This window comes from Balaenoptera borealis (genome assembly GCF_965194805.1).
Source record: "Balaenoptera borealis genome assembly, chromosome: 5".
NCBI classification, from domain to species: Eukaryota; Metazoa; Chordata; class Mammalia; order Artiodactyla; family Balaenopteridae; genus Balaenoptera; species Balaenoptera borealis.
In genome coordinates this window covers 62374098-62387902 of record NC_138862.1, presented here as the reverse complement: position 1 = coordinate 62387902, position 13805 = coordinate 62374098, and the positions used below count along the sequence as shown (strand labels likewise).

The window sequence follows — 13805 nt, the reverse complement described above, 5'->3', positions numbered from 1 at the left end:
AATAGAAGTCTAAGTAACTCCCATTTTGGGAGTATAAGGGCTAGTAGGCCATGCATGATTCAGCGACCAATTGTCCACTTTGCCCCTTTCTTGCTGGCTTTGACCTCGTTGGTCAAATATTAGTAGAGATTCTATATGAACTTGCTTCCTTCAATATTAATGAACTTTGGTAATTTTCATTTCGGGATCACCCTACCCATCGTGTACAAGAAGAGGCTACTGCTTCGAAATATTCAAAGCCAGAGAGAAACGATAGAGAAAGAAAACATTGTGAATGAGTGAATGAGTTATTGTTAAGGGGAGTGTGGTAGACAGAATAGTGCCCCCCCCATAATTATATTCTAATCTCCAGAACCTGTGAATATGTTATCTTACTTGGTAAAAGGGACTTTGCAGATGTGATTAAGTTACAATCTTGAGATGCAGAGATTATTCTTAATTATCTGTGTGGACCCAATGCAATCAGAGGGAAGCAGGAGGATCAGAGTGAGAAAGATGTGCTGACAAAAGCAGGGATTGTAGTCAGAGAGAGAGATTTGGAGATGCTACACTGCTGGCATGAAGATAGAGGAAGGGGCCACAAGCCAAGGAATGCAGGCAGCTTCTAGAAGCTAGAAAAGGCAAGGACACAGATTCTGCCCTAAAAGCTCCTAAAGAAAGGTAGCTCTGCTGACATTTTGATTTTAAGCCCAGTGAGACCCATTTGGGATTCCTTACCTCGAGAACTGGCTTATTGCTTTAAGGCACTAAATTTGTTGCAATTTGTTATAGCAGTAATAGGACACTAATGCATGGAGTGAACTCTAGAGTAGTTCATAGCCAGGCATGCAGTTATATGAAATTGGCTTGAGCTTTGGGGAAAGAAAAAGATACTAAGCTTATGTCTATACAGAATTACTTGTTTTGGCATAACAGGGAATGGAGGTGCTTTGATCCATGATATCATCATGTTTTGTTACTGGTTACTAATATTCAAAGAATTTTATTATGATAAAATATAATGCAAAAATATGCCAGTGGAAACTTCCTTTTTTTTCCTTCCCTTTTTTCTTTTCTTTCTTCTTTTTATGATCTGCAAAGCACTTTAGGAGCTTGAACTGCCTTGGGGTAATTGTGAACATCACTTATCATTGTACCATTGAAGGACAGAAACACCTGCTAGTAGTAACATTTCCATGTGATGAACACTAGATAAACCATCATTTATTATGATGTAGTGCCTAGACTGTGTCTGTTAAACTACAGCTTTGGGAATACAGCATAACTCTTTCAGAATTAAAATACTGATTTCAGGTATTTGCCTTGAAATTTCCTGGAGAGAGATAAGATGAGAGATAGAAGGAGGTCTCCTGGTTACTATTAAGAGCTACTTTTAAAATGCTCTTTGGTACTAGAACTTACCGGCAGTGACCTCCACTAGAACAGGGATAAGGTAAGGAGTTGTTTTGTTTTAGTTTCACTTGGTGAGCGTATGGGATGTCCTTGATTTCTGGTGTTATGAACCTGGTATATGGATAACACTATTTCCCTTCCCAACACTTGATAAGATGTAAGTGACTTGAGGGAAGAGCCAAGAGCTTCTTTTCTCACTCCCCTTCTCCATATGGCATAACTAACTGTACTTTGTAGAATAGAACCCGGTTCTCAGCAAGTACTCAGTGAGTAAATGCTGAATTCTTTAAATAACTGTGGCCAACATTGGTGCAGCTTCTGGAGTACAGTGTGTTTTCCCACTCGTGCCTCAGCTGACCCCTAGACACGGGATGAGCTGGGCATCATCACTGAGGAGGCATAGTGCTGATGCCTGAGGACTCCAGAGTCGCACAGCCTGGGGTGGAATCCTGGCTCCATCAGGAGGCTTGTGGAGGAAATTTACTTAACCTTCTCAAGCCTCAGTGTCTTCATCTGCCAAAAAAAAAGGAATAGTTCCTGTATAATTGGGTTATTGTGAAGTTTGGGTGAGGTGACTCTTACAATGTGCTCTAGTATGGGGCCTGGCACTTACTAAAAAATCTACAAATCATAGGTTTCTGCTATTTTCAATGGGTGGATAAGGAAAATGAAAACCAGAGGCATAAAATGACTTAGCCACAGTCCTTAATAACAGAATGGAAAATCTGGCTCAAATCCTACTGTCTATACTGTGTAAATATCTGGGTGTTCAGAACTATTATTGTAATCTGTCTTCTTTTTTCTTTGTTGTCTCTTCCCAGCGCACACACACACACACACACACACACACACACACCCCTGCATCACTGCCTGGCTTCACATGCTGGGGAGAAGCACTGGGGAACTCCACGTGTCCCTGTCAGGAACCTGCTAATGGCAGATGACAGCTGTGCAATGACAGAAGCTGTGTGCTTCGGGGGCCAGACCCCTACAGAGAGGAGTGCTTTCACATCCAGCCCTAAAAAGGCACTCAGCTTTGTCCTCCTTCCCATGTGAGCCTGTAGTCATCTCCCTGCCCACCGACCTCCGTGTTCATACAGCGGTTGGTTTATCTGCTCTTTATAAACCCGCTAACTCCAGGAAATCGGAAAACCCTCTCCCCAGAAGTAGTTCACACCTAATCACTCCCAGGCTTCGGCTTCGAAGGAGTCAGGGCTGCCCTTGCGCTCCCAAGGCTTAGAGATAGAGATCGGCATATTGTCAAATGAAAGGCAGCATTGAGGATTTGAATTACTTCTCTTATCCTTCTTTCGCCTCAAGCTCATCCTGCAAAGCAGGCTCTCTAATTTATGATATCATGGGGCCCACATACTGGGATAAGCACAGCATATTAGCTCTGCAGGAGCTGCCAAAAAGGACAGTAGCTACTTTGTGCTTTAGGTTTAGAGGAGAAGAGAATTTGACAAATGGTCCATTTCCCTGGGGGATGAGAAAGAGGCAAGTCTGGGCTAGCAAGAGAAGAGGATGATAGAGGCAAGGGAAACACAGACTGATGCTCAGTTTTCCAAGATCTCTCTTTACATGGAGGGAAAAGGAACATGATTCAAGTTGCAAATCCTGCTGCCTGTGATCCGGAAGATTCCTGTCACCGAATACGTAGCCAAACGGCTCTCTGAGCAGGGGCTGATCTCAAAGCTTCATCATCACTGCCCACACTCCAATCCTGGCATCATTTTTCAAGGGATTTGTTTTGTATTTGCAATGTTAACACTCTGAGCAGGGAAGAGATGCCAGCCCTGTGAGCGGCAGCAACACAGCTTGGTAATTGGTTTTTAAACGCTTTTTTGCTCTAAATTGATACCATGGGTCTTTAGTTCTTCCTCCCTGGAGGAATTTCAATCTTTTATTTTTTGAAGGGTGACTTTTTCTTGTCCTATGAGAATTAAGGGACAAACTTGCAATTTCTGGCTAAGGAAGGGCTCTAACAGGAGATACACATTATCCTATGGAGCAGACTGCTAGGGAGAACCCAGAACTAGGAAATGGGAGAAGTGGGTTTTAGTTCTGACTGCCCCCTGACTCTCTCTGTGAACTTGAAAAGACCACTCTCCCTGTCAGAGCATCTCTTTTCTTATAAATAAAATGAGAAGCTAGCCTAGAGCTGGTTTCTCAGACTTTGACATACATAGCAATTGCCTGGGGGATCTTACTAAAATGCAGATTCTGATTCAGCATGTCTGGGGTAGGTAGGGCCAGAGATGGTACATTTAAGTTCCCAGGTATAGACCATGCTGTTGGTCTGTGAATCCCATTTTGAGCAGCAAAGGTCAAGACTGTTGTTTCTCCAGGTGTGGTCTACCGGCCATCCAAAGTCCTGTTAGGGCTCCTTCCAATACACTTTCTGAATCCAATGTCTTTTTACAATCTTCACTGCTAAACCTATTTCGATCCCACCATTTCTCTGCTATACTACTTCAGTAGTCCTAGCTTCCACTTTCTACCTCCTCTCTTCCCCACCTAGCATCAGAGTGCCCTTTTAAAAACATAAATTGACTATATAACTCCCCCAATCCCAATTAAAACCCTCCAATGACTTCCATAATCTCTTGGAATTAGAACCAGCAATCATTATAGCCCTATGTGATTTAGCCTTTCTCTACTTTATCACCCCCATCTCGTACCATTCTCCTTCTCCCACTAGCTCTACCATAAAATGGTTCTCAACTAGGGCTGGTTTTACCTCCCAGGAGACACTTGACAATGTCTGGAGACACTTTTGGTTGTCACAAATGAGTGGGTATAACCAGCATCTAGTGGGCAGAGGCCAGCGATGCTACTGAAATCCTACAGTACACAGGAAAGCCCCACACAACAAAGAATTATTTAGCTCAAATATCAATAGTTCTACTGTTGAGAAACCCTGTTCTAGCCACACTGACCTGCTTTCTATTACTCAAGGTCACCAAGCTTCTTCCTACCTTGGGGCCTTTGCACTTGCTGTACATCCTGTGCCTCAGACTCATATATATGCACATACATGCTTCTTTTTATCTTAAGGCCTCAGTTCAAATACAGCATTGTAAGGAAAGCTGTTCTAATCACCTTAGCTCAAATATCACACACTCTCTGCTACTGTTTTGCCATTGTGCTATTTTATGTTTTTTTTATCACTGTCACTGTCTGAAAGTTCATCATTTGCTTATTTATGAGATTTTAAAATCTGTAGCCCCACAGTAGAATTAAGTCCCATGATGATGTGTACTTTGTCCATCTTGTTCACTGCCTTATCCTCGGTGATACTGCTATAACCTAGAAGGGTGCCCAGGGAATATTTATTGCTCAAAAGTATATGTTGAATTAATTAGCAAATGAACGAACACAAAACTGAATCTACTTGGTTATATATTTTTTTAAAATGTAGAATTCTAAGACTCACTTCAGAGTTACCAAAACAATCTCACCAGTATGGGGTCCAGGAATCTACATTTTAACAAGCTTTCCTTGTGATTTCTATACACACTGGAGTGTGAGTTCCACTAGGCTAGATAACAAATAACTAACTCCTAGGACTCACAGGGAGGCACTCACTCCCCAACCTGCACAGGGATCTTGCCAACAGACATACTTCTCTTTTGTCTTTCTGGAAAAAGGCCAGGAGTCCTGTCTTTGGTTTTCTCTCTGTGTGTGGGAGATGGGGAGGAAGGTCTGGAGCTTAACTCTGACCAGTAATCCAACCCATCCTTACCTTGAGGTTGAATAGGCCTGGTTTATTTTTCTTGAAAACTGAAAGGAGCCTAAGGGGAGATGAGGAAATGACCTTTCCTGGAAAAATTGTAATAAAGTGAGAAATGAACAAAGGATAAGGAAAAACTATATGAATTTAACCTATATGAATTATCATGAGTTTCATGAGGACTTTGGTGGAATTTTTTTTTTGCCCAAAGCCATACCAGTGGCTGTGAGATCACAGTCAAACAAAAAACATGTGAATGATTTCACACACAAGTCTAATGAGCCTTCTATTTCCCATCTTGAATTTACAATATTGTTTTTTAATGTCAGGGAAAGACTTTGCGTTTATCCCTGTTACATGCAACCTTAGTAGATTTGTTTTATTGTTGAAATATTATAATAAGGCAATGATCTCAAAATTCTTGTTACAAAAGTCTAAACGAAACAGCAATCCCCTGAAGACTTTGCTTGAAATAAAAAGTGATGGGGGTTTATCTTCATATGTCACTCCAGAATATTCACCCTTTGGATATTATTCTACCATCTAACTATTCCTAACATGTAGTAAATTTCAAAGTATGATCATTATTATTACTGTTATTCTGTGGTTTAGCTATTTTAATCTGTTTAACTGATTATAATCAGTAAGTTTGATTATCGTGTTCTTTTCTAGGTTCCTCAAATTGACATCAGTCCTTTAATTAATTTTCTGGGAAAAGTTTTCAATCAGTTATGAATTCACTTTACCATTATCCAGTCCACATATTTCAAATGTTTTGCTTAAATTCTAAAATATTCTACAGTACTCCTTTAACCAGTTGTTCAGCAATCATAATGGAATTCAGGTATTTATTCAATCCACAGTTCTGATTGTTAATATATTATATCTCAAGCTAAGCTTTCTCTGATAATTATTCGTATGTCCCCGGAGACAAATCATTGATGCTTCTTGGAAAAATAAAATATACTGATTAAAATATACTGGTTTCCTCAACAGCTCCTAATTAATGCTCATTAATTTTATGGGAAAATTTGATCTTGGGGATAAGTCATTGGTGATCAGTAGTAATGTTTATTACTTTTCTCAGTTTTGCATTGAATAACTCTACTGCCCTATTATTAACATGTAAAGTCAAGTGAACTAAAACATATACCTTCCTATTTTATTACTTTTTCCCCCTCTATAAACCTAGTACAACATTGATCATTAAATAGGTGATAGGGGAACTTAGAACAATTTGAACAACAAAATAAAGTATATTGGATTATAACTCAAAATATAAAATAAATATCCATGATTCCATACTGATAGAAATAAATGGTTGAATCAATAAATAAATGGGGGAGACAAATCTCCCACCCCAAAAAAATAGGTGATGGGGCGGGGGGAGTCTCTGAATCTGTTCCTAAAACTATCTAACTACCTTCTGAACACCCTCTGGAATATATGTAGTTCCTTAAATTCACTAACAACAAAAACATAAAACCAATAATTAAGGAGTTTGGTGATTCTTAATCAGAGAAAGTAATAATGGTCTGTAGTATGGAATAATTATCACCATCATCATCAACAAATATTCCCTGAGTAGCCTGTACCATGTGTCTAGCAGTCACCCAGGTCCTGAATACTGAGGGGAGGAAGGATGCAAAATTAAACAGAAGGGACAAGGGCCCCTTTATCTGGGATCTGCACTAATCTCAAACATGCACAGGCAGTTTGGGGTGAAGATGTAACAAAGCTCTGGAAGAGGCAAGCTATTGATCATGTGTATTCTTAATTATCTGGCTATTGACAGGAATAATGGTGGCATCACACAGAAAATAGATGGCCCTAGAGCAGGACAGCCTCCTTCCTTTATTAAAATTATGGAAAATTCCTCTAATGAATTCTATGTGGAAAAAGCTGATGAGCTTAAATCAGCAAGACCAATGATTGCAGGTACACAAGTACAGGAAGGCTTCTAGGAATGCTTTACGTAAACTTTTATTTGCACCCGTCTCTGGAAAAATGGGCATTATGCCATGCCCAGATAACTACACTCTCACTTATACCTGTATCACACTTGCTACATCTGTTTCAGGGAGGGGTGGGGGGAAAGACATTCTCTAGTACATCGTTACCCCAGTATCTCCATGCAAATACCTGTTATTAACCAAATCCCAGTCAGTGTAGAATGCAAAGATTTAATAGCTAAACTTGACTGTAGTTCCCTTCAGGATCACAAGGTGAAGTTAAAGGAAGAGTGGGGTCACTCTGGCCAAATCTCACTTTAAAGTCTAGTATATAAAACAAGCCTCTCAAAAAGAGGATTCAGTCTTTGTGACTCTATGTTGACTTATTTTCTCTTAACCATACAAATCCCCAAGACATTCCACTGCCAGTATGTAGGGATCCCTAACTCTGTGCCTAAATGGAACTGCCTTCCAGCAGTTAAATGTGGCCCCTCTAATGATTATTCAACAGCACAACACATCAGTTACAGATAAGGACTACATCAATATTAAGAGAAAGTAAGCCTTGTGAAAGAGGCATAGGATCCTGATACTTCTATAATTAAATAATTTTATAACTGATATGACCCACTTCCCAAGTTGGGTAACCAGGAGGGTGTCTTTGATCATCTTACTCACCTGTAGGAGCCCAAACATCTATCTTCAAAACCCTAGAGCAAGAAGACCAGCAGCCACAGCAGCAGAAAAAGAGTTTTGACCCTGGGGAGAGTTGCAATTCTGTGAATCATCAGTACATCGCCCTCACCCACCTTCTGGCCCTCATTAACTACAGCTGTCATGGCAAATGAGGGCTTAGGCAGCCATTTTGATCGGGTCCCCATCTGTGTCACACCAGGCTGCTGCTGGCACAGAGCTGGAGCTGGGGGACGAGGACATCTAATCTGGGGAAAACAACCCAAAGTGTTGTCCTTCAGCTAACATACATCGTAAAGTATGTCATAACAGAATTGTGTGTGCTGCACATTTTCTTCTCAAACTATACTGACCACAAAGAAAATAACTCAGTTCCTGCAGCCCTGTTATCCACTTTCACCTGTCCCCTTTCAGAACAAGACACTGGGCTATTTCTGAGCAAAAAAATAAAATTAAATCCAGTAGCACATGCAAGAGCAAACATGTGGGCAAAAGAAGACAGTTCCAAAGGATCCGCTTTACCCTAGAGCAGGGCACTGCTGTATTCCTGCCATCTGAGCTTGCAGTGGTACTGCTGGGCATGGGCCAACCTCAGCACATTTAGTCACCTGCAGTGCAATCCCGAGGCATTCCCTCCAGAGTTGCAGCCTGTCGGTCTTTAAATGGCACTTTTTTCTTCTCTGGTTCATTACTACTTTTACTTGTAGGAGACTAGGTTAGGGAGAGTGGCTTGAAGCCACATTTTCCTTTCCCCAGATAGATAAAGATATTCAAAGATGTTAACTTTTCTTTCTGGTCCCTTAATGATTACAGTGAAGATATAAGATTACCCTGGGTCAAGTACTTTGCTAAGATATATATATCTCATATGTATATATACATAAGCATAATTGCATTTAATTTTTATGGAGTTCTATAAGATATATATCACTATCCCTATTTTACAGATGAGGATACTGAGGATTAGAGGGTTAAATAACTAAAATCTAGTAAATTCCATAGATGGTATTTGAGCCTACATCTTATACCCAGATGCTATACTGTGAGTTATGACCTTGGCAAAGCTTTCCAAAGTCTAATCGCTCTTCACTTTTAAATGTAAATACAAAAGCTCTGTATTTTCTTACTTTCTTTTTTTCCCAAGGAAATAAATGCACTCAAACATTCATTTACAAAATAATTTAGAAAAGGGATTCTTTAGAGGAAGTGGAGGCATAGGCAGAAAAAAAAATTAAAAGGAAAACCATTCTATCAATGCATTTAGATAAAATACCGAGATATCTTTACCTATAGTAGCCAATCTACTAGTAATTGGCCTTATACAATAATTCTCAAGATGTAATCCTGTGCTACTTATATGAAAATCACTGGGGTGCTTGTTAAATGGAGTTTTCCGGGGCCATCCTGGACATAATAAATAAGAGCCTCTGAGGATAAGCCCCGACAATCTACATTTAAAGCATACTCTCTGGGTTATCCTTATGTCCACTGAAGGTGGAGAACAAATGACTTAAGATCTTGTGCTGTTTTTCATCATGTTGTGTAACAAGTTATTGGCAAGTGCTTTTGATGATAGGAAAATGGTAAGTTTTAGGTGGACATAGCTTGTGACTTTCACAATATCACTCAATGACAATGGCAGGGCTTGTTTCGAAAGTCCTGGTACATCAGCAGCCAATTAGAACCAAGCTACACTTGGAATTCCTGAGGAAGTAGAAGCCGATTGGTGTGTTCAGATTGTTATAATGGATGACTAGGAAGAGAATAAGCATTTTGGAGAAAACTTCTCTTATATGGTGACCTTTTTTGCAAGACAACATGCCTACTACTAGGTCACAGAGTTTATTTAAATGAAATGAGAATTTTACCAAAGGTTTTGCAACATGTGCTAATCAGAAGCTGCCTGTCAAGTTGAAGTAGCATCAAGAGGCTAAGAATAAGGGCTCTTGGGCGTTAAATGGTTCCTACCAAATACCAAACCTATTATCATGATTGGCTGTTATCGTCCTCTAAACGGCAAAGTGATTAAATTGGTCATTATGAAACCCTAAAGATGCATAATTATGACAAATAAGACTCAAGTGTAAAGAGATTTCTATCTCACTGACTGGATTACATTTCAAGGAGGAATCAATAAAGGAATGTTTTTAAAACCATCGTCAGCTGTGTGGAAGCTGCGTAGGAACTGGAGTCTCTTGATCGTCACACAAATCTCTTTATGTGTCATCTCAACACACTCAGTTCAGAAACCTCTCTAGATCTTAAGGCTGATCCTAAATGTTCTTCCTATGCAAGGACTTTTCTCCACTTACATTACAGCCCGGAATGACGCATGGAATATTCTTTTTGATCATTTTGCTAGGAATCAGATGCCTCTGACAGGATCCTGGATTGTTTCTGAGTCACTCTAACTTGCTCTAAGTCAAGTCTGCAGCCTAAGTTGATCCACTTATCATTACTAATATTAACTGCTAAAAATCGGGACTACAAAACAAGCTGTCCTATCCAGTCTATTTTACATCTAAGAATTGAAGAAAATAACTCTGGTGTCAAGATACATTGCCAAAACAACAGTGGTTCCCTCCTGGAAATAGACCTACTACAAACCCTTGTACAATATGCCTGGGTCACTGACAATAAGGATATACCAGGCTGCACCCAGGAATTCCAGCACAGAGTCAAAGATTTTTTTCTTTAACACTATAGAGGAGACCGACTCTATGAATCTAGTTTCTTGATAGAATACTTTGCAATTACTAACATATGGACAAAGAGCATAGAAAAATAATTCCAACAAGAAGATATATGTGTCCTTTTGGATGTTAATACTAATGTAGTGTCCAGTATCAAGCTTCATCTGAAGTATCAAGCTTTGTCATTAGTACAAATTAAAAGTACTATTTATTAACTAGAGATATTTGTCAAATTACCAGTATCTTCTTGGAAAGAAGTCCCTTCTAGGTATGTTGAATGAAGTATGATGAAAACTATAATTGTGGTGTTTGTTTCCTTGAAACAGAAAGTCACCAAGGATGTAGCCAGCATTTATTTTCTGTTTATTTATATTATACACAGAACTTAAGCTATTCACTTTTCCCTTTTTTTCCTGCTTCTTTTCTCTCCCTGTGAATTTCTTTCACTTTCTTTAGTTCTATTTGCCACATAACTTGAACTGTACTCTCATCCTCAGAACAACTCATTTAGTGTGAAAATTGAATGCCCTTTAAGAAATGAATTGTCTGTTTGATATCACTGTGCACCTCTCATTTAGAGAAATGCTATAGTTTCATTGGAAGGAAGCGGAAACCTCAAGAGAAAGGGAATCAAAACATTCTGCAGGGTGAAAGAGTTTTAATTGTTTTCAAATACATTTCTAGACAGTCGTAACAACATAGGAGAGATAACAAAATAGATGGTGTTGATGAAAACAAGCAAGGACATGTGGATGACTTTTTTTGTAACTCAACTAACTACAAGAACCCTTGTCAACTCAGAGCTTGCAAAATATTGCCATGTTGATAATTGAAAGTATTGTTTTCCTAATAAAAATGAAGGAAATTAGAAAGCCAATATGTATTTATAGTTCTCTAATTTTCAAGATTATGTTCTTTCTAAAGGGTTCATGCTAAATCCACCCACAATTAATCATTATCAGGAAGCCTTACCTTGGGGCCATTCTGTTCTCTGCTTTGATAGCCAATGTTTAACTTGTTCCAGAAGCAAGCTTGGAAGAGCACTCATTGTTTGTTGCTTGCTACTACTCTTTTAAGTATACTTGTTGTTTCCATGTGTACATGGAACCAAATGAAACACTCTAAGAAGAGAATTAACTATGTCATTAAGGGAAATATAGTAGCTCAGAATGACAATAAGTTATCCATTTGGGAGTATTTGAAGTGAAAATTTGTATGTGATTTTGTTGTCACTAAAATCAAGGCATAAAGAAGTTACCCATTGTAGTGGTTTACATTTATCTGGTTTTCTTGTAGTTAGAAAGCTTTTGGATGAGATGGAGCTTCTCATAGTTGTAGAGGGGAAGGGACAATGTAGACATTATCAGAATGGAAAGTCATCCAGGTAGAGTGTGATTAGAGAGGAAACGCATATGTAGCTTTAAAAACATCACAGACATACCATTTCTTATTGCCCTTATGTACAGAAAAGCTTAGAAGGAAAGTAGAAGTTCCAACTTGCTGGAAAAATTTGAAGGATTTGAAGATTTTTATGTATACAAGGATAAGGGAGCCATTCCATGTAATTGTTTAAATAGAAAGAAGCTCTGTATTCAAGCATTTTTTCATTATTGCAAAATATATCTGTATTAAAGATCCCATATCAGAAGTAACATTTTTAGGTATGATGCAGAATTTGATATATAGATAAAATAGGTCCCAATGCTTAATCATATGATAGCATGAACAGGAATTCACAAATCATCCAAGAAACCGTTCTATAAATGAAATATTGTAAAACTATATTCTATTTGATGAATGTTTCCTAAACTTTGAGGATGTCGATTCTAATTATATTATTTATTTAGTAGATGTTTTTACTATTCTTATGTGGGGTGGAGAAGAGAGGAGAAAGATATCTAAATCAGTCAGGATAATTAATCCTAACTTCCACTCTAGTTCCTGAAATCTCAGTGGCTTAACACAATAAAAAATGTATTCCGCCCTTATATTACCTCCTACATGTATCATTCTTCTGCACCTTGTAGCTCTGCCATCCTATAAATATGGCCTCCAAGGTCACTGTGATGGGGAAATAGGGAGAGGACAGGGTACGCCACTAGCTCATAACTGCCTTAGCCCAGAAGAAGCACACTTCACTTCCACTCATAGCTCATTGTCCACAACTTCCTCTTTTCACCCTACCTGACTGCAGAGAAGGCTAAAAATGCGGTGTCATTTGTGCCAAGAAAGAAGTAAATGAAATGAGATGAAATGAGATAGAAGCAAATGAAATGAGATACAATAAACAGAAAGCATTTTCTCTGCCACAGTTGGCCCTTCTGGCCTCCAGATAGTCACAGACTTCTTTTTTCACACAGAATACCACGACCCCCTCCCTAAGGGAGACAACCCAGTGACTGTGTGCACCTCAGATTCCACAGCCTTACCCATGAGGTCCAGATATTGTTCCTCCCAGTTCAACAAATGAGGACATAAAAAGATAAGTTGTCTCTCTCCTCCCTTCTCCCATCCTGTATACCCCTAATATACAGTGATGGAGCAGAGATGGTGTAGTTGCAATACACTGTTTCACTGGGAAGAGGGATGAATGGGAGATAAATATTGGCCATGGGTCCAAGACAATTCCAAAATTCCACTGGCTGTTATATTATAAGAGCCCCATCCCCCCAACCTGGTGGTTGTTGAGCCTCTCTGACTTTGGGTTCTTGCCCACTTTTTTCTCAGTGGCTCCTAGATCTAGCCTCTGTGAGGGGTAGGAGAGGCTATCACTCACCCACCATTTTCTTGATGACATCTGAAGCCGGAATTTGGAAATATGTTCTCTTTGAAGACTACACAACTTTTGAAGCTCAGCTTCTGCTCATGGTAGCCCAAGGTTTTTAAAAAGTATCTAACAATGAAATTCTTCAGCCAATTTCTCAATTACATAGAAATTCAAAAATTACTTTTTTTCCCAGAAATTCTGGCTTTTTCAGTCTGAGCTCATGATTTCTTTGGTGATACAGTTCCCTAAATATCTTTGTATGTTTCTGATCTATCTTCTTTGAGTCCTCAACTTGTGTTAATAACGATGCTCAATATTCTTCTGGGGGCCTAGTGTTCAAACATGTTTTGTTCCTTTTGCTTTCTAAGCTCTACATCCTCTTCCCACCAACTTAATGGTAGCTACCTTGAGGGCCCACCCTTAATATGTTTTTTTCCCTGAGTCTCTTTAATCATCTAAGAGGCTATTGGCCTTTTGTTATTCAAAATCTTTTAAAATCTTATGTCCAACTATTTGTGATCAAGAAGCAGTTGGATTCCTAGTATTAATAGTATAATAAATATTTATTGAATACA

General features: G+C 39.0%; 2 protein-coding genes across 5 annotated transcripts in view; one reads left to right on the top strand and one right to left on the bottom strand.

The window, feature by feature from the left end:
* LOC309630039 (uncharacterized protein) overlaps positions 1-13805 on the bottom strand; it is a 455061-nt gene that overhangs the window by 83754 nt on the left and 357502 nt on the right. The window lies entirely within an intron of this gene.
* Positions 1-13805, top strand: part of LSAMP (limbic system associated membrane protein) — a 651408-nt gene that overhangs the window by 441001 nt on the left and 196602 nt on the right. The gene's annotated exons all lie outside the window — the stretch shown is intronic.